This window comes from Uloborus diversus, unplaced genomic scaffold (genome assembly GCF_026930045.1).
Source record: "Uloborus diversus isolate 005 unplaced genomic scaffold, Udiv.v.3.1 scaffold_36, whole genome shotgun sequence".
Classification (NCBI taxonomy): domain Eukaryota; kingdom Metazoa; phylum Arthropoda; class Arachnida; order Araneae; family Uloboridae; genus Uloborus; species Uloborus diversus.
In genome coordinates, this window is record NW_026558527.1 from 30,577 (window position 1) to 52,015 (window position 21,439).

Genomic DNA, 21,439 nt, shown 5'->3' on the forward strand with positions numbered 1-21,439 from the left:
AACCGACCTTTGATTGGCTCAACTGCCCGCCCACTAAGCTCACCCGACCTTTGATTGGCTCAACTGCCCGACCACTAAGCTCAACCGAGTATTGATTGGCTCAACTGACCGCCCAATAAGCTCAACCGACTATTCATTATTTCAACTACCCGACCACTAAGCTCAACCGACCATTGATTGGCTCAACGGCCCGCCCACTAAGCTCAACAGACCATTGATTGGCTCAACTGCCCGCCCACTAAGCTCAAACGACCATTGATTGGCTCCACTGACCGCCCACTACGCTCAACCGACCATTGATTGGCTCAACTGCCCGCCCACTAAGCTCAACCGACCATTGATTGACTCAACAGACCGCCCACTAAGCTCAACCGACCAGTAATTGGCTGAACTGACCGCCCACTAATTTCAACCGACCATTGATTGGCTCAACTGCCCGTCCACGAAGCTCAAACGACCATTGTTATGCTCAACTGCCCGCCCACTAATCTCAACCGACCATTGATTGGCTCCACTGACCGCCCACTAAGCTCAACCGACCACTGATTGGCTCAACTGCCCGCTCACTAAGCTCAACCGACCATTGATTGGCTCCATTGACCGCCCACTAATCTCAACCGACCTTTGATTGGCTCAACAGCCCGCCCACTAAGCTGAACAGACAATTGATTGGCTCAACTGCCCGCCCACTAAGCTCAAACGACCATTGATTGGCTCCACTGACCACCCATTGAGCTCAACAGACCATTGATTGGCTCAACTGCCCGCCCACTAAGCTCAACCGACCATTGATTGGCTCAACTGACCGCCCATTAAGCTCAACCGACCATTGATTGGCTCAACTACCCGCCCGCTAAGCTCAACCGACCATTGATTGGCTCAACAGTCCGCCCACTAAGCTCAACCGACCATTGATTGACTCAACTGACCGCCCACTAAGCTCAACAGACCATTGATTGGCTTAACTGCCCGCCCACTAATTTAAACCGACCATTGATTGGCTCAACTGCCCGTCCACTAATCTGAACGGACCATTGATTGACTAAACTGCCCGCCCACTTAGCTCAACCGACCTTTGATTGGCTCAAATGCCCGCCCATCTAAGCTTAACGGAACATTGATTGACTCAACTGACCGCCCACTAAGCTCAACCGACCAGTAATTGGCTTAACTACCCGCAAACTAATTTCAACCGACCAGTGATTGGCTCAACTGCCCGTCCACGAAGCTCAACCGACCATTGATTGGCTCAACTGACCGCCCACTAAGCTCAACCGACCTTTGATTGGCTGAACTAACCGCCCACTAAGCTCAACCGACCACTGATTGGCACAACTGACCGCCCACAAAGCTCAACCGACCATTGATTGGCTCAACTGCCCGCCCACTAAGCTCAACCGACCATTAATTGCCTCAACTGCCCGCCCACTAAGCTCAACCGACCATTGATTGGCTCAACTGCCCGCCCACTAAGCTCAACCAACCTTGGATTGGCTCAACTGCACGCCCACTAAGCTCAACCGACCTTGGATTAGCTCAACTGAACGCGCACTAAGCTCAACCGGCCTTTGTTTGGCTCAACTGCCTGCCCACTAAGCTCAACCGACCTTTGATTGGCCCAACTGCTCGCCCACTAAGCTCACCCGACCTTTGATTGGCTCAACTGCCCACCCACTAAGCTCAACCGACTATTGATTGGCTCAACTGACCGACCATTAAGTTTAACCGACCATTCATTATTTCAACTACCCGACCACTAAGCTCAACCGACCATTGATTGGCTCAACAGCCCGCCCACTAAGCTGAACAGACAATTGATTGGCTCAACTGCCCGCCCACTAAGCTCAAACGACCATTGATTGGCTCCACTGACCGCCCACTGAGCTCAACAGACCATTGATTGGCTCAACTGCCCGCCCACTAAGCTCAACCGACCATTGATTGGCTCAACTGACCGCCCATTAAGCTCAACCGACCATTGATTGGCTCAACTACCCGCCCACTAAGTGCAACCGACCATTGATTGGCTCAACAGCCCGCCCACTAAGCTCAACCGACCATTGATTGACTCAACTGACCGCCCACTAAGCTCAACCGACCATTGATTGGCTTAACTGCCCGCCCACTAATTTCAACCGACCATTGATTGGCTCAACTCCCCGTCCACGAAGCTCAACCGACCATTGATTGGCTCAACTGACCGCCCACTAAGCCAACCGACATTTGATTGGCTCAACTGCCCGCCCACTAAGCTCAACCGACCTTTGATTGGCTGAACTGACCGCCCACTAAGCTCAACCGACCATTGATTGGCACAACTGACCGCCCACTAAGCTCAACCGACCATTGATTTGCTCAACTGACCGCCCACTAAGCTCAACCGACCATTGTTATGCTAAACTGCCCGCCCACTAAGCTCAACCGACCATTGATTGGCTCCATTGACCGCCCACTAAGCTCAGCCGACCTTTGATTGGCTCAACTGCCCGCCAACATGCTCAACCGACCTTTGATTGGCTGAACTGCCCGCCCACTAAGCTACACTGGCCTTTGTTTGGCTCAACTGCCTGCCCACTAAGCTCAACCGACCTTTGATTGGCTCAACTGCCCGCCCACTAAGCTCACCCGACCTTTGATTGGCTCAAATGCCCGACCACTAAGCTCAACCGAGTATTGATTGGCTCAACTGACCGCCCAATAAGCTCAACCGACCATTCTTTATTTCAACTACCCGACCACTAAGCTCAACCGACGATTGATTGGCTCAACGGCCCGCCTACTAAGCTCAACAGACCATTGATTGGCTCAACTGCCCGCCCACTAAGCTCAAACGACCATTGATTGGCTCCACTGACCGCCCACTACGCTCAACCGACCATTGATTGGCTCAACTGCCCGCCCACTAAGCTCAACCGACCATTGATTGACTCAACTGACCGCCCACTAAGCTCAACCGACCAGTAATTGGCTGAACTGACCGGCCACTAATTTCAACCGACCATTGATTGGCTCAACTGCCCTTCCACGAAGCTCAAACGACCATTGTTATGCTCAACTGCCCGCCCACTAATCTCAACCGACCATTGATTGGCTCCACTGACCGCCCACTAAGCTCAACCGACCACTGATTGGCTCAACTGCCCGCTCACTAAGCTCAACCGACCATTGATTGGCTCCATTGACCGCCCACTAAGCTCAACCGACCTTTGATTGGCTCAACAGCCCGCCCACTAAGCTGCACAGACAATTGATTGGCTCAACTGCCCGCCCACTAAGCTCAAACGACCATTGATTGGCTCCACTGACCACCCACTGAGCTCAACAGACCATTGATTGGCTCAACTGCCCGCCCACTAAGCTCAACCGACCATTGATTCGCTCAACTGACCGCCCATTAAGCTCAACCGACCATTGATTGGCTCAACTACCCGCCCGCTAAGCTCAACCGACCATTGATTGGCTCAACAGCCCGCCCACTAAGCTCAACCGACCATTGATTGACTCAACTGACCGCCCACTAAGCTCAACCGACCAATGATTGTCTTAACTGCCCGCCCACTAATTTCAACCGACAATTGATTGGCTCAACTGCCCGTCCACGAAGCTCAACCGAACATTCATTGGCTCAACTGACCGCCCACTAAGCCAACCGACTTTTGATTGGCTCAACTGCCCGCCCACTAAGCTCACCCGACCTTTGATTGGCTGAACTGACCGCCCACTAAGCTCAACCGACCATTGATTGGCACAACTGACCGCCCACTAAGCTCAACCGACCAGTAATTGGCTGAACTGACCGGCCACTAATTTCAACCGACCATTGATTGGCTCAACTGCCCTTCCACGAAGCTCAAACGACCATTGTTATGCTCAACTGCCCGCCCACTAATCTCAACCGACCATTGATTGGCTCCACTGACCGCCCACTAAGCTCAACCGACCACTGATTGGCTCAACTGCCCGCTCACTAAGCTCAACCGACCATTGATTGGCTCCATTGACCGCCCACTAAGCTCAACCGACCTTTGATTGGCTCAACAGCCCGCCCACTAAGCTGCACAGACAATTGATTGGCTCAACTGCCCGCCCACTAAGCTCAAACGACCATTGATTGGCTCCACTGACCACCCACTGAGCTCAACAGACCATTGATTGGCTCAACTGCCCGCCCACTAAGCTCAACCGACCATTGATTCGCTCAACTGACCGCCCATTAAGCTCAACCGACCATTGATTGGCTCAACTACCCGCCCGCTAAGCTCAACCGACCATTGATTGGCTCAACAGCCCGCCCACTAAGCTCAACCGACCATTGATTGACTCAACTGACCGCCCACTAAGCTCAACCGACCAATGATTGTCTTAACTGCCCGCCCACTAATTTCAACCGACAATTGATTGGCTCAACTGCCCGTCCACGAAGCTCAACCGAACATTCATTGGCTCAACTGACCGCCCACTAAGCCAACCGACTTTTGATTGGCTCAACTGCCCGCCCACTAAGCTCACCCGACCTTTGATTGGCTGAACTGACCGCCCACTAAGCTCAACCGACCATTGATTGGCACAACTGACCGCCCACTAAGCTCAACCGACCATTGATTTGCTCAACTGACCGCCCACTAAGCTCAACCGACCATTGTTATGCTAAACTGCCCGCCCACTAAGCTCAACCGACTATTGATTGGCTCAACTGACCGACCATTAAGTTTAACCGACCATTCATTATTTCAACTACCCGACCACTAAGCTCAACCGACCATTGATTGGCTCAACAGCCCGCCCACTAAGCTGAACAGACAATTGATTGGCTCAACTGCCCGCCCACTAAGCTCAAACGACCATTGATTGGTTCCACTGACCGCCCACTGAGCTCAACAGACCATTGATTGGCTCAACTGCCCGCCCACTAAGCTCAACCGACCATTGATTGGCTCAACTGACAGCCCATTAAGCTCAACCGACCATTGATTGGCTCAACTACCCGCCCACTAAGTGCAACCGACCATTGATTGGCTCAACAGCCCGCCCACTAAGCTCAACCGACCATTGATTGACTCAACTGACCGCCCACTAAGCTCAACCGACCATTGATTGGCTTAACTGCCCGCCCACTAATTTCAACCGACCATTGATTGGCTCAACTCCCCGTCCACGAAGCTCAACCGACCATTGATTGGCTCAACTGACCGCCCACTAAGCCAACCGACTTTTGATTGGCTCAACTGCCCGCCCACTAAGCTCAACCGACCTTTGATTGGCTGAACTGACCGCCCACTAAGCTCAACCGACCATTGATTTGCTCAACTGACCGCCCACTAAGCTCAACCGACCATTGTTATGCTAAACTGCCCGCCCACTAAGCTCAACCGACCATTGATTGGCTCCATTGACCGCCCACTAAGCTCAACCGACCTTTGATTGGCTCAACTGCCCGCCAACATGCTCAACCGACCTTTGATTGGCTCAACTGCCCGCCCACTAAGCTACACTGGCCTTTGTTTGGCTCAACTGCCTGCCCACTAAGCTCAACCGACCTTTGATTGGCTCAACTGCCCGCCCACTAAGCTCACCCGACCTTTGATTGGCTCAAATGCCCGACCACTAAGCTCAACCGAGTATTGATTGGCTCAACTGAACGCCCAATAAGCTCAACCGACCATTCATTATTTCAACTACCCGACCACTAAGCTCAACCGACCATTGATTGGCTCAACGGCCCGCCCACTAAGCTCAACAGACCATTGATTGGCTCAACTGCCCGCCCACTAAGCTCAAACGACCATTGATTGGCTCCACTGACCGCCCACTACGCTCAACCGACCATTGATTGGCTCAACTGCCCGCCCACTAAGCTCAACCGACCATTGATTGACTCAACTGACCGCCCACTAAGCTCAACCGACCAGTAATTGGCTGAACTGACCGCCCACTAATTTCAACCGACCATTGATTGGCTCAACTGCCCGTCCACGAAGCGCAACCGACCATTGTTATGCTCAACTGCCCGCCCACTAATCTCAACCGACCATTGATTGGCTCCACTGACCGCCCACTAAGCTAAACCGACCACTGATTGGCTCAACTGCCCGCTCACTAAGCTCAACCGACCATTGATTGGCTCCATTGACCGCCCACTAAGCTCAACCGACCTTTGATTGGCTCAACAGCCCGCCCACTAAGCTGAACAGACAATTGATTGGCTCAACTGCCCGCCCACTAAGCTCAAACGACCATTGATTGGCTCCACTGACCACCCACTGAGCTCAACAGACCATTGATTGGCTCAACTGCCCGCCCACTAAGCTCAACCGACCATTGATTGGCTCAACTGACCGCCCATTAAGCTCAACCGACCATTGATTGGCTCAACTACCCGCCCACTAAGCTCAACCGACCATTGATTGGCTCAACAGCCCTCCCACTAAGCTCAACCGACCATTGATTGACTCAACTGACCGCCCACTAAGCTCAACTGACCATTGATTGGCTTAACTGCCCGCCCACTAATTTCAACCGACCATTGATTGGCTCAACTGCCCGTCCACGAAGCTACACCGACCATTAATTGGCTCAACTGACCGCCCACTAAGCCAACCGACTTTTGATTGGCTCAACTGCCCGCCCACTAAGCTCACCCGACCTTTGATTGGCTGAACTGACCGCCCACTAAGCTCAACCGACCATTGATTGGCACAACTGACCGCCCACTAAGCTCAACCGACCATTGATTTGCTCAACTGACCGCCCACTAAGCTCAACCGACCATTGTTATGCTAAACTGCCCGCCAACTAAGCTCAACCGACCATTGATTGGCTCCATTGACCGCCCACTAAGCTCAACCGACCATTGATTGGCTCAACTGCCCGCCCTTTAAGCTCAACCGACCTTTGATTGGCTCAACTGCCCGCCCACTAAGCTACACCGGCCTTTGTTTGGCTCAACTGCCTGCCCACTAAGCTCAACCGACCTTTGATTGGCTCAACTGCCCGCCCACTAAGCTCACCCGACCTTTGATTGGCTCAACTGCCCGACCACTAAGCTCAACCGACTATTGATTGGCTCAACTGACCGCCCAATAAGCTCAACCGACCATTCATTATTTCAACTACCCGACCACTAAGCTCAACCGACCATTGATTGGCTCAACGGCCCGCCCACTAAGCTCAACCGACCATTGATTGGCTCAACTGACCGCCCATTAAGCTCAACCGACCATTGATTGGCTCAACTACCCGCCCACTAAGCTCAACCGACCATTGATTGGCTCAACAGCCCTCCCACTAAGCTCAACCGACCATTGATTGACTCAACTGACCGCCCACTAAGCTCAACTGACCATTGATTGGCTTAACTGCCCGCCCACTAATTTCAACCGACCATTGATTGGCTCAACTGCCCGTCCACGAAGCTACACCGACCATTAATTGGCTCAACTGACCGCCCACTAAGACAACCGACTTTTGATTGGCTCAACTGCCCGCCCACTAAGCTCACCCGACCTTTGATTGGCTGAACTGACCGCCCACTAAGCTCAACCGACCATTGATTGGCACAACTGACCGCCCACTAAGCTCAACCGACCATTGATTTGCTCAACTGACCGCCCACTAAGCTCAACCGACCATTGTTATGCTAAACTGCCCGCCCACTAAGCTCAACCGACCATTGATTGGCTCCATTGACCGCCCACTAAGCTCAACCGACCATTGATTGGCTCAACTGCCCGCCCTTTAAGCTCAACCGACCTTTGATTGGCTCAACTGCCCGCCCACTAAGCTACACCGGCCTTTGTTTGGCTCAACTGCCTGCCCACTAAGCTCAACCGACCTTTGATTGGCTCAACTGCCCGCCCACTAAGCTCACCCGACCTTTGATTGGCTCAACTGCCCGACCACTAAGCTCAACCGACTATTGATTGGCTCAACTGAACGCCCAATAAGCTCAACCGACCATTCATTATTTCAACTACCCGACCACTATGCTCAACCGACCATTGATTGGCTCAACGGCCCGCCCACTAAGCTCAACAGACCATTGATTGGCTCAACTGCCCGCATACTAAGCTCAAACGACCATTGATTGGCTCCACTGACCGCCCACTACGCTCAACCGACCATTGATTGGCTCAACTGCCCGCCCACTAAGCTCAACCGACCATTGATTGACTCAACTGACCGCCCACTAAGCTCAACCGACCAGTAATTGGCTGAACTGACCGCCCACTAATTTCAACCGACCATTGATTGGCTCAACTGCCCGTCCACGAAGCGCAACCGACCATTGTTATGCTCAACTGCCCGCCCACTAATCTCAACCGACCATTGATTGGCTCCACTGACCGCCCACTAAGCTAAACCGACCACTGATTGGCTCAACTGCCCGCTCACTAAGCTCAACCGACCATTGATTGGCTCCATTGACCGCCCACTAAGCTCAACCGACCTTTGATTGGCTCAACAGCCCGCCCACTAAGCTGAACAGACAATTGATTGGCTCAACTGCCCGCCCACTAAGCTCAAACGACCATTGATTGGCTCCACTGACCACCCACTGAGCTCAACAGACCATTGATTGGCTCAACTGCCCGCCCACTAAGCTCAACCGACCATTGATTGGCTCAATTGACCGCCCATTAAGCTCAACCGACCATTGATTGGCTCAACTACCCGCCCACTAAGCTCAACCGACCATTGATTGGCTCAACAGCCCTCCCACTAAGCTCAACCGACCATTGATTGACTCAACTGACCGCCCACTAAGCTCAACTGACCATTGATTGGCTTAACTGCCCGCCCACTAATTTCAACCGACCATTGATTGGCTCAACTGCCCGTCCACGAAGCTACACCGACCATTAATTGGCTCAACTGACCGCCCACTAAGCCAACCGACTTTTGATTGGCTCAACTGCCCGCCCACTAAGCTCACCCGACCTTTGATTGGCTGAACTGACCGCCCACTAAGCTCAACCGACCATTGATTGGCACAACTGACCGCCCACTAAGCTCAACCGACCATTGATTTGCTCAACTGACCGCCTACTAAGCTCAACCGACCATTGTTATGCTAAACTGCCCGCCCACTAAGCTCAACCGACCATTGATTGGCTCCATTGACCGCCCACTAAGCTCAACCGACCATTGATTGGCTCAACTGCCCGCCCTTTAAGCTCAACCGACCTTTGATTGGCTCAACTGCCCGCCCACTAAGCTACACCGGCCTTTGTTTGGCTCAACTGCCTGCCCACTAAGCTCAACCGACCTTTGATTGGCTCAACTGCCCGCCCACTAAGCTCACCCGACCTTTGATTGGCTCAACTGCCCGACCACTAAGCTCAACCGACTATTGATTGGCTCAACTGACCGCCCAATAAGCTCAACCGACCATTCATTATTTCAACTACCCGACCACTAAGCTCAACCGACCATTGATTGGCTCAACGGCCCGCCCACTAAGCTCAACCGACCATTGATTGGCTCAACTGACCGCCCATTAAGCTCAACCGACCATTGATTGGCTCAACTACCCGCCCACTAAGCTCAACCGACCATTGATTGGCTCAACAGCCCTCCCACTAAGCTCAACCGACCATTGATTGACTCAACTGACCGCCCATTAAGCTCAACTGACCATTGATTGGCTTAACTGCCCGCCCACTAATTTCAACCGACCATTGATTGGCTCAACTGCCCGTCCACGAAGCTACACCGACCATTAATTGGCTCAACTGACCGCCCACTAAGCCAACCGACTTTTGATTGACTCAACTGCCCGCCCACTAAGCTCACCCGACCTTTGATTGGCTGAACTGACCGCCCACTAAGCTCAACCGACCATTGATTGGCACAACTGACCGCCCACTAAGCTCAACCGACCATTGATTTGCTCAACTGACCGCCCACTAAGCTCAACCGACCATTGTTATGCTAAACTGCCCGCCCACTAAGCTCAACCGACCATTGATTGGCTCCATTGACCGCCCACTAAGCTCAACCGGCCATTGATTGGCTCAACTGCCCGCCCTTTAAGCTCAACCGACCTTTGATTGGCTCAACTGCCCGCCCACTAAGCTACACCGGCCTTTGTTTGGCTCAACTGCCCGACCACTAAGCTCAACCGACTATTGATTGGCTCAACTGACCGCCCAATAAGCTCAACCGACCATTCATTATTTCAACTACCCGACCACTAAGCTCAACCGACCATTGATTGGCTCAACGGCCCGCCCACTAAGCTCAACAGACCATTTATTGGCTCAACTGCCCGCCCACTAAGCTCAAACGACCATTGATTGGCTCCACTGACCGCCCACTAAGCTCAACCAACCATTGATTGGCTCAACTGCCCGCCCACTAAGCTCTACCGACCATTCATTATTTCAACTACCTGACCACTAAGCTCAACCGACCATTGATTGGCTCAACGGCCCGCCCACTAAGCTCAAACGACCATCGATTGGCTCCACTGACCGCCCACTAAGCTCAACCGACCATTGATTGGCACAACTGACCGCCCACTTAGCTCAACCGACCATTGATTTGCTCAACTGACCGCCCACTAAGCTCAACCGACCATTGTTATGCTAAACTGCCCGCCCACTAAGCTCAACCGACCATTGATTGGCTCAACTGACCGCCCACTAAGCTCAACCGACCATTGATTGGCTTAACTGCCCGCCCACTAATTTCAACCGACCATTGATTGGCTCAACTGCCCGTCCACTAATCTGAACGGACCATTGATTGACTCAACTGCCCGCCCATTTAGCTCAACCGACCTTTGATTGGATCAACTGCACGGCCACTTAGCTCAACCGACCTTGGATTGGCTCAACTGCCCGCCCACTAAGCTCAACCGACAATTGATTGGCTCAACTGCCCGCCCACTAAGCTACACCGGCCTTTGTTTGGCTCAACTGCCTGCCCACTAAGTTCAACCGACCTTTGATTGGCTCAACTGCCCGCCCACTAAGCACACCCGACCTTTGATTGGCTCAACTGCCCGACCACTAAGCTCAACCGAGTATTGATTGGCTCAACTGACCGCCCAATAAGCTCAACCGACTATTCATTATTTCAACTACCCGACCACTAAGCTCAACCGACCATTGATTGGCTCAACGGCCCGCCCACTAAGCTCAACAGACCATTGATTGGCTCAACTGCCCGCCCACTAAGCTCAAACGACCATTGATTGGCTCCACTGACCGCCCACTACGCTCAACCGACCATTGATTGGCTCAACTGCCCGCCCACTAAGCTCAACCGACCATTGATTGACTCAACAGACCGCCCACTAAGCTCAACCGACCAGTAATTGGCTGAACTGACCGCCCACTAATTTCAACCGACCATTGATTGGCTCAACTGCCCGTCCACGAAGCTCAAACGACCATTGTTATGCTCAACTGCCCGCCCACTAATCTCAACCGACCATTGATTGGCTCCACTGACCGCCCACTAAGCTCAACCGACCACTGATTGGCTCAACTGCCCGCTCACTAAGCTCAACCGACCATTGATTGGCTCCATTGACCGCCCACTAATCTCAACCGACCTTTGATTGGCTCAACAGCCCGCCCACTAAGCTGAACAGACAATTGATTGGCCCAACTGCCCGCCCACTAAGCTCAAACGACCATTGATTGGCTCCACTGACCACCCATTGAGCTCAACAGACCATTGATTGGCTCAACTGCCCGCCCACTAAGCTCAACCGACCATTGATTGGCTCAACTGACCGTCCATTAAGCTCAACCGACCATTGATTGGCTCAACTACCCGCCCGCTAAGCTCAACCGACCATTGATTGGCTCAACAGTCCGCCCACTAAGCTCAACCGACCATTGATTGACTCAACTGACCGCCCACTAAGCTCAACAGACCATTGATTGGCTTAACTGCCCGCCCACTAATTTAAACCGACCATTGATTGGCTCAACTGCCCGTCCACTAATCTGAACGGACCATTGATTGACTAAACTGCCCGCCCACTTAGCTCAACCGACCTTTGATTGGCTCAAATGCCCGCCCATCTAAGCTTAACGGAACATTGATTGACTCAACTGACCGCCCACTAAGCTCAACCGACCAGTAATTGGCTTAACTACCCGCCCACTAATTTCAACCGACCAGTGATTGGCTCAACTGCCCGTCCACGAAGCTCAACCGACCATTGATTGGCTCAACTGACCGCCCACTAAGCTCAACCGACCTTTGATTGGCTGAACTAACCGCCCACTAAGCTCAACCGACCACTGATTGGCACAACTGACCGCCCACAAAGCTCAACCGACCATTGATTGGCTCAACTGCCCGCCCACTAAGCTCAACCGACCATTAATTGCCTCAACTGCCCGCCCACTAAGCTCAACCGACCATTGATTGGCTCAACTGCCCGCCCACTAAGCTCAACCAACCTTGGATTGGCTCAACTGCACGCCCACTAAGCTCAACCGACCTTGGATTAGCTCAACTGAACGCGCACTAAGCTCAACCGGCCTTTGTTTGGCTCAACTGCCTGCCCACTAAGCTCAACCGACCTTTGATTGGCCCAACTGCTCGCCCACTAAGCTCACCCGACCTTTGATTGGCTCAACTGCCCACCCACTAAGCTCAACCGACTATTGATTGGCTCAACTGACCGACCATTAAGTTTAACCGACCATTCATTATTTCAACTACCCGACCACTAAGCTCAACCGACCATTGATTGGCTCAACAGCCCGCCCACTAAGCTGAACAGACAATTGATTGGCTCAACTGCCCGCCCACTAAGCTCAAACGACCATTGATTGGCTCCACTGACCGCCCACTGAGCTCAACAGACCATTGATTGGCTCAACTGCCCGCCCACTAAGCTCAACCGACCATTGATTGGCTCAACTGACCGCCCATTAAGCTCAACCGACCATTGATTGGCTCAGCTACCCGCCCACTAAGTGCAACCGACCATTGATTGGCTCAACAGCCCGCCCACTAAGCTCAACCGACCATTGATTGACTCAACTGACCGCCCACTAAGCTCAACCGACCATTGATTGGCTTAACTGCCCGCCCACTAATTTCAACCGACCATTGATTGGCTCAACTCCCCGTCCACGAAGCTCAACCGACCATTGATTGGCTCAACTGACCGCCCACTAAGCCAACCGACTTTTGATTGGCTCAACTGCCCGCCCACTAAGCTCAACCGACCTTTGATTGGCTGAACTGACCGCCCACTAAGCTCAACCGACCATTGATTGGCACAACTGACCGCCCACTAAGCTCAACCGACCATTGATTTGCTCAACTGACCGCCCACTAAGCTCAACCGACCATTGTTATGCTAAACTGCCCGCCCACTAAGCTCAACCGACCATTGATTGGCTCCATTGACCGCCCACTAAGCTCAGCCGACCTTTGATTGGCTCAACTGCCCGCCAACATGCTCAACCGACCTTTGATTGGCTGAACTGCCCGCCCACTAAGCTACACTGGCCTTTGTTTGGCTCAACTGCCTGCCCACTAAGCTCAACCGACCTTTGATTGGCTCAACTGCCCGCCCACTAAGCTCACCCGACCTTTGATTGGCTCAAATGCCCGACCACTAAGCTCAACCGAGTATTGATTGGCTCAACTGACCGCCCAATAAGCTCAACCGACCATTCTTTATTTCAACTACCCGACCACTAAGCTCAACCGACCATTGATTGGCTCAACGGCCCGCCTACTAAGCTCAACAGACCATTGATTGGCTCAACTGCCCGCCCACTAAGCTCAAACGACCATTGATTGGCTCCACTGACCGCCCACTACGCTCAACCGACCATTGATTGGCTCAACTGCCCGCCCACTAAGCTCAACCGATTATTGATTGACTCAACTGACCGCCCACTAAGCTCAACCGACCAGTAATTGGCTGAACTGACCGGCCACTAATTTCAACCGACCATTGATTGGCTCAACTGCCCTTCCACGAAGCTCAAACGACCATTGTTATGCTCAACTGCCCGCCCACTAATCTCAACCGACCATTGATTGGCTCCACTGAACGCCCACTAAGCTCAACCGACCACTGATTGGCTCAACTGCCCGCTCACTAAGCTCAACCGACCATTGATTGGCTCCATTGACCGCCCACTAAGCTCAACCGACCTTTGATTGGCTCAACAGCCCGCCCACTAAGCTGCACAGACAATTGATTGGCTCAACTGCCCGCCCACTAAGCTCAAACGACCATTGATTGGCTCCACTGACCACCCACTGAGCTCAACAGACCATTGATTGGCTCAACTGCCCGCCCACTAAGCTCAACCGACCATTGATTCGCTCAACTGACCGCCCATTAAGCTCAACCGACCATTGATTGGCTCAACTACCCGCCCGCTAAGCTCAACCGACCATTGATTGGCTCAACAGCCCGCCCACTAAGCTCAACCGACCATTGATTGACTCAACTGACCGCCCACTAAGCTCAACCGACCAATGATTGTCTTAACTGCCCGCCCACTAATTTCAACCGACAATTGATTGGCTCAACTGCCCGTCCACGAAGCTCAACCGACCATTCATTGGCTCAACTGACCGCCCACTAAGCCAACCGACTTTTGATTGGCTCAACTGCCCGCCCACTAAGCTCACCCGACCTTTGATTGGCTGAACTGACCGCCCACTAAGCTCAACCGACCATTGATTGGCACAACTGACCGCCCACTAAGCTCAACCGACCATTGATTTGCTCAACTGACTGCCCACTAAGCTCAACTGACCATTGTTATGCTAAACTGCCCGCCCACTAAGCTCAACCGACTATTGATTGGCTCAACTGACCGACCATTAAGTTTAACCGACCATTCATTATTTCAACTACCCGACCACTAAGCTCAACCGACCATTGATTGGCTCAACAGCCCGCCCACTAAGCTGAACAGACAATTGATTGGCTCAACTGCCCGCCCACTAAGCTCAAACGACCATTGATTGGTTCCACTGACCGCCCACTGAGCTCAACAGACCATTGATTGGCTCAACTGCCCGCCCACTAAGCTCAACCGACCATTGATTGGCTCAACTGACAGCCCATTAAGCTCAACCGACCATTGATTGGCTCAACTACCCGCCCACTAAGTGCAACCGACCATTGATTGGCTCAACAGCCCGCCCACTAAGCTCAACCGACCATTGATTGACTCAACTGACCGCCCACTAAGCTCAACCGACCATTGATTGGCTCAACTGACCGCCCACTAAGCTCAACCGACCATTGATTGGCTTAACTGCCCGCCCACTAATTTCAACCGACCATTGATTGGCTCAACTCCCCGTCCACGAAGCTCAACCGACCATTGATTGGCTCAACTGACCGCCCACTAAGCCAACCGACTTTTGATTGGCTCAACTGCCCGCCCACTAAGCTCAACCGACCTTTGATTGGCTGAACTGACCGCCCACTAAGCTCAACCGACCATTGATTTGCTCAACTGACCGCCCACTAAGCTCAACCGACCATTGTTATGCTAAACTGCCCGCCCACTAAGCTCAACCGACCATTGATTGGCTCCATTGACCGCCCACTAAGCTCAACCGACCTTTGATTGGCTCAACTGCCCGCCAACATGCTCAACCGACCTTTGATTGGCTCAACTGCCAGCCCACTAAGCTACACTGGCCTTTGTTTGGCTCAACTGCCTGCCCACTAAGCTCAACCGACCTTTGATTGGCTCAACTGCCCGCCCACTAAGCTCACCCGACCTTTGATTGGCTCAAATGCCCGACCACTAAGCTCAACCGAGTATTGATTGGCTCAACTGACCGCCCAATAAGCTCAACCGACCATTCATTATTTCAACTACCCGACCACTAAGCTCAACCGACCATTGATTGGCTCAACGGCCCGCCCACTAAGCTCAACAGACCATTGATTGGCTCAACTGCCCGCCAACTAAGCTCAAACGACCATTGATTGGCTCCACTGACCGCCCACTACGCTCAACCGACCATTGATTGGTTCAACTGCCCGCCCACTAAGCTCAACCGACCATTGATTGACTCAACTGACCGCCCACTAAGCTCAACCGACCAGTAATTGGCTGAACTGACCGCCCACTAATTTCAACCGACCATTGATTGGCTCAACTGCCCGTCCACGAAGCTCAACCGACCATTGTTATGCTCAACTGCCCGCCCACTAATCTCAACCGACCATTGATTGGCTCCACTGACCGCCCACTAAGCTCAACCGACCACTGATTGGCTCAACTGCCCGCTCACTGAGCTCAACCGACTATTGATTGGCTCAACTACCCGCCCACTAAGTGCAAACGACCATTGATTGGCTCAACAGCCCGCCCACTAAGCTGAACAGACAATTGATTGGCTCAACTGCCCGCCCACTAAGCTCAAACGACCATTGATTGGTTCCACTGACCGCCCACTGAGCTCAACAGACCATTGATTGGCTCAACTACCCGCCCACTAAGTGCAACCGACCATTGATTGGCTCAACAGCCCGCCCACTAAGCTCAACCGACCATTGATTGACTCAACTGACCGCCCACTAAGCTCAACCGACCATTGATTGTCTTAACTGCCCGCCCACTAATTTCAACCGACCATTGATTGGCTCAACTCCCCGTCCACGAAGCTCAACCGACAATTGATTGGCTCAACTGACCGCCCACTAAGCCAACCGACTTTTGATTGGCTCAACTGCCCGCCCACTAAGCTCAACCGACCTTTGATTGGCTGAACTGACCGCCCACTAAGCTCAACCGACCATTGATTTGCTCAACTGACCGCCCACTAAGCTCAACCGACCATTGTTATGCTAAACTGCCCGCCCACTAAGCTCAACCGACCATTGATTGGCTCCATTGACCGCCCACTAAGCTCAACCGACCTTTGATTGGCTCAACTGCCCGCCAACATGCTCAACCGACCTTTGATTGGCTCAACTGCCCGCCCACTAAGCTACACTGGCCTTTGTTTGGCTCAACTGCCTGCCCACTAAGCTCAACCTACCTTTGATTGGCTCAACTGCCGCCCACTAAGCTCACCCGACCTTTGATTGACTCAAATGCCCGACCACTAAGCTCAACCGAGTATTGATTGGCTCAACTGACCGCCCAATAAGCTCAACCGACCATTCATTATTTCAACTACCCGACCACTAAGCTCAACCGACCATTGATTGGCTCAACTGCCCGCCCACTAAGCTCAAACGACCATTGATTGGCTCCACTGACCGCCCACTACGCTCAACCGACCATTGATTGGCTCAACTGCCCGCCCACTAAGCTCAACCGACCATTGATTGACTCAACTGACCGCCCACTAAGCTCAACCGACCAGTAATTGGCTGAACTGACCGCCCACTAATTTCAACAGACCATTGATTGGCTCAACTGCCCGTCCACGAAGCTCAACCGACCATTGTTACGCTCAACTGCCCGCCCACTAATCTCAACCGACCATTGATTGGCTCCACTGACCGCCCACTAAGCTCAACCGACCACTGATTGGCTCAACTGCCCGCTCACTGAGCTCAACCGACCATTGATTGGCTCCATTGACCGCCCACTAAGCTCAACCGACCTTTGATTGGCTCAACAGCCCGCCCACTAAGCTGAACAGACAATTGATTGGCTCAACTGCCCGCCCACTAAGCTCAAACGACCATTGATTGGCTCCACTGACCACCCACTGAGCTCAACAGACCATTGATTGGCTCAACTGCCCGCCCACTAAGCTCAACCGACCATTGATTCGCTCAACTGACCGCCCATTAAGCTCAACCGACCATTGATTGGCTCAACTACCCGCCCGCTAAGCTCAACTGACCATTGATTGGCTCAACAGCCCGCCCACTAAGCTCAACCGACCATTGATTGACTCAACTGACCGCCCACTAAGCTCAATCGACCAATGATTGTCTTAACTGCCAGCCCACTAATTTCATCCGACCATTGATTGGCTCAACTGCCCGTCCACGAAGCTCAACCGACCATTCATTGGCTCAACTGACCGCCCACTAAGCCAACCGACCTTTGATTGGCTCAACTGCCCGCCCACTAAGCTCACCCGACCTTTGATTGGCTGAACTGACCGCCCACTAAGCTCAACCGACCATTGATTGGCACAACTGACCGCCCACTAAGCTCAACCGACCATTGATTTGCTCAACTGACCGCCCACTAAGCTCAACCGACCATTGTTATGCTAAACTGCCCGCCCACTAAGCTCAACCGACCATTGATTGGCTCAACTGCCCGTCCACGAAGCTCAACCGACCATTGTTATGCTCAACTGCCCGCCCACTAAGCTCAACCGACCATTGATTGGCTCCACTGACCGCCCACTAAGCTCAACCGAGCACTGAATTGCTCAACTGCCCGCTCACTAAGCTAAACCGACCATTGATTGGCTCCATTGACCGCCCACTAAGCTCAACCGACCTTTGATTGGCTCAACTGCCCGCCCACTAAGCTCAACCGACCTTTGATTGGCTCCATTGACCGCCCACTAAGCTCAACCGACCTTTGATTGGCTCAACAGCCCGCCCACTAAGCTGAACAGACAATTGATTGGCTCAACTGCCCGCCCACTAAGCTCAAACGACCATTGATTGGCTCCACTGACCACCCACTGAGCTCAACAGACCATTGATTGGCTCAACTGCCCGCCCACTAAGCTCAACCGACCATTGATTCGCTCAACTGACCGCCCATTAAGCTCAACCGACCATTGATTGGCTCAACTGCCCGCCCACTAAGCTCAACCGACCATTAATTGGCTCAACTGCCCGCCCACTAAGCTCAACCGACCATTGATTGGCTCAACTGCCCGCCCACTAAGCTCAACCAACCTTGGATTGGCTCAACTGCACGCCCACTAAGCTCAACCGACCTTGGATTAGCTCAACTGAACGCGCACTAAGCTCAACCGGCCTTTGTTTGGCTCAACTGCCTGCCCACTAAGCTCAACCGACCTTTGATTGGCCCAACTGCTCGCCCACTAAGCTCACCCGACCTTTGATTGGCTCAACTGCCCACCCACTAAGCTCAACCGACTATTGATTGGCTCAACTGACCGACCATTAAGTTTAACCGACCATTCATTATTTCAACTACCCGACCACTAAGCTCAACCGACCATTGATTGGCTCAACAGCCCGCCCACTAAGCTGAACAGACAATTGATTGGCTCAACTGCCCGCCCACTAAGCTCAAACGACCATTGATTGGCTCCACTGACCGCCCACTGAGCTCAACAGACCATTGATTGGCTCAACTGCCCGCCCACTAAGCTCAACCGACCATTGATTGGCTCAACTGACCGCCCATTAAGCTCAACCGACCATTGATTGGCTCAACTACCCGCCCACTAAGTGCAACCGACCATTGATTGGCTCAACAGCCCGCCCACTAAGCTCAACCGACCATTGATTGACTCAACTGACCGCCCACTAAGCTCAACCGACCATTGATTGGCTTAACTGCCCGCCCACTAATTTCAACCGACCATTGATTGGCTCAACTCCCCGTCCACGAAGCTCAACCGACCATTGATTGGCTCAACTGACCGCCCACTAAGCCAACCGACTTTTGATTGGCTCAACTGCCCGCCCACTAAGCTCAACCGACCTTTGATTGGCTTAACTGACCGCCCACTAAGCTCAACCGACCATTGATTGGCACAACTGACCGCCCACTAAGCTCAACCGACCATTGATTTGCTCAACTGACCGCCCACTAAGCTCAACCGACCATTGTTATGCTAAACTGCCCGCCCACTAAGCTCAACCGACCATTGATTGGCTCCATTGACCGCCCACTAAGCTCAACCGACCTTTGATTGGCTCAACTGCCCGCCAACATGCTCAACCGACCTTTGATTGGCTGAACTGCCCGCCCACTAAACTACACTGGCCTTTTTTTGGCTCAACTGCCTGCCCACTAAGCTCAACCGACCTTTGATTGGCTCAATTGCCCGCCCACTAAGCTCACCCGACCTTTGATTGGCTCAAATGCCCGACCACTAAGCTCAACCGAGTATTGATTGGCTCAACTGACCGCCCAATAAGCTCAACCGACCATTCATTATTTCAACTACCCGACCACTAAGCTCAACCGACCATTGATTGGCTCAACGGCCCGCCTACTAAGCTCAACAGACCATTGATTGGCTCAACTCCCAGGTCAAAATTCATGCTATTACTAGCAACAGAAATATGCTAGCTTTTGCTATTTTTTGCTTTGTCTGCTAGTTATTCATGCTATGATATGCTTTTTTATGCTAGCAAGCATCACATGCTATTCAGCTAGCATACTCAGTAATAGCATAGCAAGCTATCTACAAGCATCATATGCTTATTTGCTGTTCAAGCTTGTTCAAAAGCATGTAGTGCTACGTAGCTTAATAAGCTATTTTAAGCTTTTTTATGCTAGCAAGTATCACATGCTATTCAGCTAGCATACGCAGTAATAGCATAGCAAGCTATCTACAAGCATCATATGCTTATTTGCTGTTCAAGCTTGTTCAAAAGCATGTAGTGCTACGCAGCTTAATAAGCTATTTTAAGCTTTTTTATGCTAGCAAGCATCACATGCTATTCAGCTAGCATACACAGTAATAGCATGGCAAGCTATCTACAAGCATCATATGCTTATTTGCTGTTCAAGCTTGTTCAAAAGCATGTAGTGCTATGTAGCTTAATAAGCTATTTTAAGCTTTTTTATGCTAGCAAGCATCACGTACTATTCAGCTAGCATACACAGAAATAGCATAGCAAGCTGTCTACAGGCATCATATGCTTATTTGTTGTTCGAGCTTGTTCAAAAGCATTTAGTGCTACGTAGCTTAATAAGCTTTTATGCTACACATACACACACTTATGCCTGCACACAGACACAAACACATATGCCTACATACACACACGCGCGCGTACACACACAGCACTGCATACGCAACACGCACACATTTGCATACACACACACACGCACCCACACACATGCGCCTACACAAACGCACACGCGCATTCATACACACACACGCTGGTGATTGCGAAAAACTGAATTTTTGGCATCTTGAATTCAAATTATTATTTTTTTTTTTGCCCTTCCTGAGGGATTTTTTTTTTTTTTTTTTTTTTGCGCTCTATTATATGCCTTCATGTATGCGCCTTCATTTTTTTATGCGCCCTCAAACCTGTGTGCCTTCTGTATTAAGGTTGGCGGGGGACCCAAATAGTGTTACTTTTAAATAAATTCATAAGGCCTCGCTGATTGCCTGCTCAAACAGTAGACTTGTCATTCAGGGGTCAACTGCCCCACACTCCTTGACTACGGGAAATTAATGTATCTACATATAATTTAGCGTATTTTTTGCTATTTCTGGTGTAATTTCCATCAAGTACCATACTTTTTGCACCCACCACCCTGAAAAATTCGAAATG